This window comes from Onychostruthus taczanowskii, unplaced genomic scaffold (assembly GCF_017590055.1).
Source record: "Onychostruthus taczanowskii isolate IOZ18803 unplaced genomic scaffold, ASM1759005v1 scaffold28, whole genome shotgun sequence".
NCBI classification, from domain to species: domain Eukaryota; kingdom Metazoa; phylum Chordata; class Aves; order Passeriformes; family Passeridae; genus Onychostruthus; species Onychostruthus taczanowskii.
In genome coordinates, this window is record NW_024500128.1 from 3,855,281 (window position 1) to 3,866,154 (window position 10,874).

The following is a 10,874-nucleotide window of genomic DNA, read 5'->3' on the forward strand; positions in this document are numbered from 1 at the left end:
ATTAACCAGTGGGGTGAAAGAATGCCTATGCTTTTTTTTATATTGCCTATTACCATTTAGCCCTCTGCTACTCAACAAGTCTTTCTTCAAATGTGCATTCTGTAATATTTACCATACTTCCTATAAATGGCTATGTTGTTGATGCACAGGAAAACAGTGAGCAGAAGTTGCAATTTCTGTACGAAAAAGACTCATACCAGCACTTGGACATACTGTTGCTGCATTTAGTAGTCCAAACTTATGCTTGAGATTTGACCTTAGCCTTCAGCTAATAAAAGTCTTCAGCTGGCTCTTTAAAGGAGTTACATCTCTATAGCTCTCACTGAAATTAGTAAAACTGGTATAATCTGTCACGTATCCAGGCATCAAGCAATAAGTTTAGTGCAACAGCATTTTGGTCAGTGTCTGTAACTTTAATAATATGGATAAGTAAATATATTAAAATCTATTTTCTGTTGCTACACTGTTTTCCTATTTTTCTGAGCTCCCAGTCATGAATGATCCTTTGCTCTGCATTTCTTTGAGCCACTCTTAGAATAACTCCTCAAGCTATCACTCTCTTCATTATCTTTTATTTTAAATCACAATAACTCCTTTAACTCATTGCTCTGTTCACAAACCTATATGTTAGCAAGATGTACACTAAAAGTAAGAAAACAATGATTCTGCTTTTTTATGTTGATCTCTTCTGTGCAATTTATTTTGTTTAGATTGTAAGCTTCTAATGTCAGGGAATGTGTTTCTGTAACTGCTCTTGAGTGTCACAAACTATATGCATAATAAGCACTAATATTGCTGTATAAAATCCTACTTATTTTCATATGTTTCAAGACTGAATCAAGACTTTTTCATCCTGTGGTCCTGCAGAGGATACTGTGAATGACAATACCTTAGAGAAGTCTCTTTAAAAACCAAGACAACCATACAAACAGGTGCCAACAGCAGGGTCAGCCCAACAGGTATAATGTGCTGAAGCTAATGTGTCCTGCTGAGATTCAGAAAGAAAGAAAGCTGAGGGATGGAGCTGCTTAGCTCAGACATAGCATCACAGCAATGTGAATACATTGCTTCTGGACTGTCTGTCACTCACATTCTGTGGGTTGCAACGTGGAGTCCAGGAGCCTCAGTAAGCTACCACTGAGATAGTGATCTAGAGATCAGCCCTCAGTATTACAGTGAAATGTGATATAATTATATATAGTGATATTAAATATATTAAATAGCATAAGTCAGAGTAACAAATGCTTGTGGGAACACAGCACTTCCCAAACATTGCATTTTTTGTAATAACTTCAGTTGCTGAAGTGTCCACCTTTTGAAAATTATTTCTCACTCAGTAAAAGGCTTTTAGTAGTATCCATGACATTTCCATTTTATCTGTTTTAGGAAATATCATAATCAACTGGTGGATTTGAGTCTTACATGTTCAGGATTTTTATTGTATAACAGGTTGATGCAAAGCTGTCAAAAAAGATGAAAGGCTGTCCCCAAATCAGATGGTTCAGATGTACAAGCTTCAGCTTGTAATTAGTCATTTTGATCCTCATTTAAAGACTTGAAGGAATATCTATATTGCAGTCAAATGTATTAAAACAGCTCTAGGAAAAAGCCTGAGTTGGTGTGGTTTCTATTAGAAGTCTACTCAAGGTGGGGAAAAGTTCAGAACAAACTTCAAAACTCATCCTGGCTCCTGTATGTGCATACATAGATACATATAAATATATACTCAGTCAGTGGTTACCTGATACTGAGCTCAGCATTAACACAGCCATAATGCTGCTGGTACCCACTTAAGGATAAATTATGTTTCTCATTAGAGGAAGTCAGATGCTTGACAAATGAAGATGTATCAACTTGATAATGTGCAGTAAGAAACAGTTTTGAAGTATTACAAAATCGGTCAATTGCACTCCTCAAGAAGCAGAATGGGACATATTTTTCCAAGATTGCTTCTTACAAAAAGAAATTGATTTCAGACAGAAATTAAAATGTGAAGTGTCTGAGACATCTTGTATGGTTTATGCTGCCCAAGCCTAAGCTGTAACAAAGAATTTCAAAAGATAAGGCAATTCTTATTGCAGCAGGAGCTGTCAGGAAGGAGTTTTATTGTAGGGACACCTTTCTGTTAAAAGATAGTCATACTTGAAAATGCATATGCACTTTTAGAAAGGATCCAGTGAACACAAGTTACAGAGAATGTAATGACAGGTTCAGATGATGTAACTTCAGAATTAATGAGGGTACATTAAAAATGTAATAACTTAGTAAAGTAGGCCCTGAATCTCACTTATAGGAAAGATGTTTTGTCTTGCTGTGTTTAAATAAAGTAAAATTTCTCCAGTGGAGCAAAAGTAGACAATTTCATGTACATGTAGAAAAATACATAGCTTTTTTATTTTTTCAGCCATGTTTAGAATTTGCTGAGTATAATCTGCAGACTGTGATTAGAAAATATCTTGTCTCCAAGAAACTTCTGGCACTGCAATAAAGTACTTTAAAGAAACAATTCAACTTTTGCCATTTTATCTTATTGAAAAACAATGGAACTTTCAGTACCTCTAGAATTTCCAAACAAAAGTAGATGTTCAGATTTGTTGCTTCTGTAAGAACAGATTTTAAAGCACTTCTGCTTTGATATAAATAAAGCTGATGGCATGAAGCTCTTCAATTTGCCCTCTAGCAGTGACATCATCTGACTCTACAATAATCACAGTAGCAAATAGGTGCTCTGCAGCAGGGTTTTCTGGTGCCTATGGTAGACAGTAATGCACACACAGCACTTTTCACCTCAGTCAGCAACAACCTCCTCTCACTGAATTGATTTTATTTGGGAACTTCTTTTTTCACAGGCCTGAATATTGAACACAGTGGGTCAGCACAGAATAGGCATCTGATTTCCAGAGTAATATTGGCTCAGCCAGGATCACTCATGTTCATTTGTACCAGTAATGTAGACATTGGATCCAAATGACATAATTTCCTCTCACTGTAATGTATTTTCTTAGCTGTGATAAGAAATCACAATGACAAATGTAGTCTATTTGAATTGAAAAAAAAAAATCTGTTCAGTCCAAAAGCTCTGGAGTCTGGATTAAACTCCAAAAGAAAAGAATTATGTTTCTAAATTATTCTCCACCAGAAAAAAAAAAAAAAAAAAAAAGGTAAAACTTCTATTCTATAAAGAATATTAATGATTTACTCTGCTGGAATTTAAGAGTGATGATGAGAGTAGAAACATGCTTATTGTTAGGCACATAACCTCGGCCCATACAAATCCGTGCTGACACCACCAGGCAGTGTCAGCAATAGTGCACAGGATTGTATTCTTGGCATGGAAGAGTTAAAACTACTGTATTCCTTATTGCATTTCTTATAAAGATGGGGATGAAAGATGGCCATTTACCTATAAACAGCTAATTTTATTGATTTAGACACTAATGCTTCTTCATCAGAAATTGCCAAGTATTAATACTCAAATAGATAAACATGAGTTGCTATTGAAGTAATAGCATATCACTTGAACAATTACATTACATGGTCTCTTCTGTGACTAGCCAACTTCACCTTCAAAGGGATTAGAGCACTAGAAAGACCTGCAAGATCACGTGTAGGACATCAGGTACAGTTGGAAAGACAGTTTAAAACACTAAGTCCTGTTTTGCTAATTTCTGTTAACATCTCTTGTAGAATGACACTACCTTTTCTCCTGAGACTCAGTGCATTATCAATTTTTTCCATCCTGCAGACTAAGGTTCCAGTGGTCTTTAAAAAAATCTGTAGAGAGCAGAATAATGGCATTTATCAGTTCAAAGTAGATAGAGGCAAATGAAATTGTCCTGGCTTCACCTCTGCATATATTTAGCTGCAGTCATGTGCATGTCCAAAAAAAGGTAATTTCTTTGTGCTCTGTTTACAGCAGCTAAAACTCTTGCTCTCTTCCTACAGTGAGCCCTTGACTTCAGAGGACAAAGCAATTCTCCTAGCTCATCTACCCTATAAGCTAAAACTATGGAAAGAAAAGTTGTAAAAAGCAGTCTGATCATAAAGTCTTTTCTTTAGGAAGATGAGAATAAATGTGGACTGTAATTTAAGGTCCAAATAGGTAAGCTCTCCATTCTCTAATATACAAGTGTTGACAGCATTTGGATCAATAATTACAGGCGGACTAGCAAAATCCCATAATATCCACAATTATTGAGCTGTCTGACGACAGTGCCAGTACTTCTTGGAAGTGGAGCTCCTTCTTTCTTTCCATTCTAGAGCATTCTCGCAGTTTCTCCTGGCTGCTCTTCAGGAAGCAGGAAGAGCTGAAGCAGATCTGAAGCCTACACCTTGTTCAGAATTTTTGAAACACACATATTTAAGATTAAAATAGATGTGATTAGTGAATTACTGTTGTACTTGTTGCACAACAGTTTTTTCACTTGTTTTATTAGAATCTATATGAAGAAATACTTTTACAGGGCAGGTAGATTCCTCCACAGCAGTCAAATGAACAATTCAGACATAGCATGTTAAACTTGTATTTAGATGAGATCATTTGCTACTGATACAAGTAGCTGTACATGAGAATCTTCTGTATCCTCTGTAATATGGTGGTGGAAGATAGCTTTATCAATCTATTATCCACAACAAGCAGACTCCTCTTTTCTCGGTAAAAGAAGATGTGGATGAAAAAGCACAATAATCTGGAGTACTCTTCAAATAAACACATAGAAGGCTCCCTTTGCTAAATGAAGGCCTAATTTTCACTTCACTCAGTTAAATGTTTGAAAAGAAGGATCTGAAAAAGACAGGCTATACTAAACCATGTAATGCTGCAGTTAGCTCACCTCCAGCACAGTTACTGAGTTGTCTTCTCTTGTGGTGAAGGACAACGATACAGTGAGCACTATAAGCTTAATTTTACATATTTTAATGACCAAAATATTTGGCCATGTATGTGAACCAAATAAACCATTAATCCTCATTCTAACTACCACACTGAACCTCAGTGTATGCACCAAGCATAGTCTCTGTTGATTTATCTCTCTCCCTTTCTAACCACACATTCAGTAATATCAATACTATAAAAAAAAACCACACTAGCTGGGCTGCTTGTCTGGTTGTCTGGTTGAGGTTTCACTATGGTTTGTATACCAACCCTCTGTAAAGACCACCCTTCACTATGAAGTGCTGCTGTCATTAATGACTACCTGACTTGAGCCCTAAGAAGAATACTATATTCTGCAGAATTGCAGGCCAGAGTACAATTACTTAACATCTATTCACCTGATGCTTCAACCAAGTAACTCTGAACAATATGTTAGGAGATTTTCATAACCATAACTTGCATTATCAAAACAGACTGAGTACTCAAAACAAATTTTCTTCTTTATTTCAATGAAGTAACTCTCACTATGGAGAGTGCAGACATCCTCTGACTCTTCTTAGGTGCGTTATTTATAATGACATATCTCTCTGGCGTAGGATGTATTTTTAAAATGTAGTCTATATTTGTCATCAGAGGAAACACAAAGTCTAATATGAGGCTCTTGCTCATGATAGGTCTTGACTATTCAAGAAAGATCTGTGTATCCTGAAATAACAATGACAAACTTTAAATGAACTGCATTGCAGAGCAGAAGAATGTTACAGACTCTCATCTGTTTCATGTAAATTCTAAGAAAACTGGAAATACTATAGGAATGGTCATAGGTACAGTTTTGAGAAATTTCTAGTAATAAAATATAAAAATTTTGAAAATGGGCTCTTCCATCAAGAAGAAGAAGAAGTCCTGAAGTTACTCTTTCTGTTCTTCTCAGAGATGTTTTTGTTTTCCAATATGTGCTTACATGTTCATTGAGTCCTTGTAAATGTTACTGTGACAAGATTACTCCTGATTTCCCCTGAGTCTGAAAGAGTGCATAGGACAGAGGAAGGAGTGGAGTTGTGGACAACACCCCATTCTCAAATCAATCTTTCATTTATACACTAAGCAACTAATGTAAAACTGATGTAAGACAGCAAACATGACACATGGAAAGGAATTCAGCAAATCTGTATGTTTCATCATGTATGATTTCTAAAGAAATCATCACGTTTTAAAGAAGATAAAAGCAAGAGAAATCATCTCGAAGATGAATGTCATAATCTTAGTCTAGCCAAAGCATGCAGTAGAAACGTAACATAGTCTGAGCAGGAAAGCAAACCCAAAGGAACTATGATTCTGCATATCTATGGGATGTCTGACTAACCATCAGTGGAGCCTAAAGGATCAGTCTCAATAGTTAGCTTAAATATAGAAGCAGCTAAAATAAGCATAGTCTTAATAAAAATATAAAATCCATAATGTTTGGTTATTTTGTACTTTTATAATGCCTTTCCTAGCATGAAAATATTTTTTTTTATTCTTTCATTTTCAAATCTTGTCTGATGATAAAAAAATTCTAAATAATCTGGTGAATGCTAAGCAAATCATTCTATATATCAGATCCAACATTTTTGCATAGTGGATGGGCAGCTCCCCCAAGTGTTTACCAACCACTGGATTGTGTGGTTTCCAGCAGTCTGTGGACAGTCCTTTACTTTGAAACAAGAGCCTAGTTCTAGGTGGGTAATGAAATGTCTTGGTATACACTAGATAGAGTCTGACAGTCAGGAAAATAATGGCATGAGAAACAAGTGTGATGGGGAAGGCAGTTTGTGTAAGCACCACAAGCTTCTCTTGAAATGAAACATATAAGAAAAGCCAAGGCATAAGGTGCATACTTATGTACATTAATTATTAGCATCAGGGCATTGGGAAAACCCCTCAAGGTGAATTTAAATTCAAAATAAAATCTGCTATAAAGGGAAAAGATTTGTTCCACCTTAACATCATTTAGGTAAGGGTAAGCACCAAAAAAAAAAAAAAAAAAAAAAAAAAAGGTTTTGTCAAAAGACAGGATCCCAGCTTTTTGGGTACTGTTCAGAAACTACTTTGTATATGTAGAGATTAGCAGAGGCTGTGGTATGTCCACAGACATCCTCAGACATAATTCCATGTGTTAAATTCTATTTTGGTTAAAAAACCCCTTTGGGTTCTCTGGAGTTAAAAGGGATTTCCAGATAGTAACAAAACTAAGGCATACTGTTGTGTAGAAGTGTCAAAGCCATGACAATGCTGGCTTTCCCTCAACAGCGGCAAATTCTTCAAATAAAGATCAAGGTCACCCAGCTGCTGCAGGGCAGGGTAACAGTCACAGTTACTCTAGGAACTGATAACACAGGGCATGTGGGAGCAACACCCCCACGCCTGGCAAGGGCTGCCTCGAGTATCCCTAGCATGCCCTGTGAAACCAGGTAGACTGCTTGAACCCTAGGAATCTCCCCACCTTTACATCTCTCTTCTCATCACCTTCAGCACCAGCCCCGTGGGCATTAAGAAGGGCTGTCACAACTTCCTAAGGATTACTGGGAGCAGTCTGCCACCTACTGCTTAGACAAGATCTTGATGTTTGCAGCTTCCCACTTAGGGTAAGAAATCCTGTTTTCATAATCATAAGAAATCATAAGAAAGTTTGTTTTAAATGGGATCTAGCCCACTCTGATGTTTCTGAATCTGAAGCTAAAATCACCTTGGATGGTAAAAGGTCAGTTCTGTCCTTCCAGAACTAACTTTTGTTTTAAAAGAATAGAAAAGATACTAACAATTTTCTTCTAGATAACATGCAGAAAGTTGATAGGTAAGTTAGTGTCAAATGAAAAGATGTTGCTGCCTCAGAAAATACCAGACTTCACCACTACACCTGGCTCAGAGATTAACCTGTGGTCTTCTTTTTCACAGACAAGAACTTCTACTCGGTCGTATTCAATGGCAAAACTTCAGAAGATGATTGTTTTTCTGACCTCTGTTAGCCTGTGTTTATCTTGAACTGTGCTTAATTCCCACAGCCAGCTAACAGACACCTTTAATGGAAGAACACAGGAAAAACATATTTGATCAGTTTGCTGTTGATTACAGGCTGAGCTGTGCTATATTAAATTTCCATGCTGACCCCAGACTTTCCACCAGCATTTTCTTACTTCTTGTTGATTACAGTGATGAATCCAACCCATTGTATCTGGCCACTTTGCCTAACACTGGGAATTTCAGCTGGGCATTTTTCAACACTTGGTTATCTGAAGTCCAATGCTGTTGCCAAATGCAAATATAAGCTTTCTATTGAAACCAACGAAAGACATATTTGTTCTAGAAACAGATGTCCAAGGCCTAGCAAGTTTGAAACATTGTATATTTTTAATTCTGGGAAAATCTACAACATAAAAATTTTAAAACTCCAAGCTATTAATGGCTAAGACTGTAGTAATTTGAGAAATAATGGCAAGGAAATTCCCACTTCCAAATTCTCCTTCAAGAGCTTGTACTAATATAAGTACAAAAAACAGTGATACACTGTAAGCAAATTTATTGTTGTAACAGATTTATATTGCTTTTAATAGTAGTATTCACATTTTAAAAAGGTATTTCTTGAGGTAGATGAAGTTAATGATCAGAAATTAATAATTAACTTTGTGTTGCCTCCTGCAGTACAGAGCCATTCTGCTGGAAGCCCATTCAGACAAGACACGAAGAAGGGACACACAAGGGTATGTATGAGATAAAAACAGCAAAGGAAATGTGAAGACATGCAAAACACTTGCCTTGAATCCACCTCCTGGAAATCCTGACCTGTGGGATGAGTACATCACACATGCACAGTTCCACTGACTCTGATCCCTCATACTGAGACCACTCACCTAAGAAAGGCTGGAAGAGGTAAGTCCTGCTAGATGGTAAAGGCAGGAGCAGTGAAACAAGGAACAATATAAGCTGCAAATATCTTGGAGCTTGGCAGGGGGTATTAAGTCTCTCTAGGAAACTGAGAGGAAGAAATAAATTCTCCTACAGGGAAGAAAATACACAAATCCACAATGAAAGAGTAATATTCTGCATAGGGATGCCGGAAGGCACAAAAAAAAAGGAAAGAGAATCCCATGTGTTGAGCTGGTTACAAATTGGAACACTGTCAAATGCAGCTTTAGGCTTTTTTTAATTTTGCTTTTAATCAGCAAAGTCCATGCTGTGTCCCTGTTTACTGGTTGCACTAAAATAAATTTAGGGCCACAACTGAACACTTTGTCCTTTGTCTGCCATGTGCCAAGTCATCACTTTGTGCTTCTGTCAAAAGCTACATTAGTTTTCCTAAAAAACTGGGTGTGCCAGCTCTCTTACCACTGGTCAGAGAGAAAATAAAATTTTATTCAAAGACATAACTGCTAGTCACTTTTACATAAGAAAATAACAGCAAATAAATCAATGAAATGCTTCATTTTCTCTTAATGACTACCAAAATGTTAGTTTATTCAAATACAATAAACTAACAATTCAGTTTTAGTACATTTCTGTATAGAGTATTCTATACCTTACTTGACTGCAATCTTATTTGTGCAAAGAAAGTTTTCTTGTAAGGGTCAGGTCACTTCTGATTATAAGATTCACACCGAAAGAATTAATCAGCATATCTGGTGTTATGAAAATAATTACCTCTTCATAAAAAGATTCAGTTTGAACATGAACAGTAATAAAGTAGTAGCAGTAAAAAAAAAAAATAAAAAAAAAAAAAAAGGCTTAGTACATTTTTTGCTAACAAACCACTTGTTTTGCAGATTGTGGGTGAAAACCATCAGTAAAAAGCTTGAGCAATTATGAAATTGGCTTATATATTCATGAATTTTATTCTTGACTTTCCTATAGTGGAAGATATTTCTCCTCTCGAAATGCAATTTGGACGAGAAGCAGAAACAAAAGAATTCTGTGATTTTATAATAGTGAACATGGTCCTTTTCATGGCTGTTATAACATCACCCCTATTGAAGGACAATTCAAGTATTTTTAAACTTAGTCTACCCTCCTCTCAAGTGGATAGCACTTACTTGCTGACCAACTAATTCAATAAGTACACTAGCTAATTTCACTTCACTGTTAAGTAATTTATCAGAAAGCTGATTAATTCATATAATCCAAAACTGATTATTAGTACAGTACAATAATATTTTGTATTTTCCACAACTTAAGATGCATAAACAAGAATATATTTGAGCTTCTTTTGTTACATGCCTCTCCGCCTTACACTAAAAATAGGACAGTAGAAGTTCAGACGAATTTGGCCAAAAAAACCAAACTAGCACTAAATAAGATTACATAACTATCCATATGCTTATGCTTAAAAACAACAGCATATGCCTTATATACCACTTGATGGTCACGATCTGTGTCAAAGCAAAGCAAAAAGAGTGGGAAGATAATATGGATAACATACTGCCTGAAATGGATGCTAGAAGGGGTGTTAACTTACTGTTGTTAACTTTCTGCCTTGCTGCTTGTGCTTTCTCACATTCCTCTACTTCTCTTTCCATTAATTCAGCCAAATGACCCAGTGATCTGGATATTAAGGGTGGAATACTTTTTCACCACCAGAATCTAAATTACCAGTATCCCTGCAAGACTGAGAAATTGGTAAGGGACTCAATGATTTGGTCATAATGAGAAAAACGAAACTAGAAACAGCATGAGGGAAATGAAGGTGAAACTGTAACGATCTAAGAAAAAATATCTACCAACTCAAAAGAAAACAGACATTTTCAAAGTACTGCTTCTGCTTATTACAGGAAATGAGAAAGAGCCGAAAATCATGCTGACTGATGCTCTTTTTATGACTCACTGTGTCCAGCAGTCTTACATTGTAGTTGTCATTCACTAACGGGGGAAAAGCAAAGTATCAGCTTCTCTATGTCCATGGCTTGCAATGCAGTTTAGCATTACTGCAGAAAATGCTACACCCTCCTTCTGCTGTTAATGTGGATGTAATCTG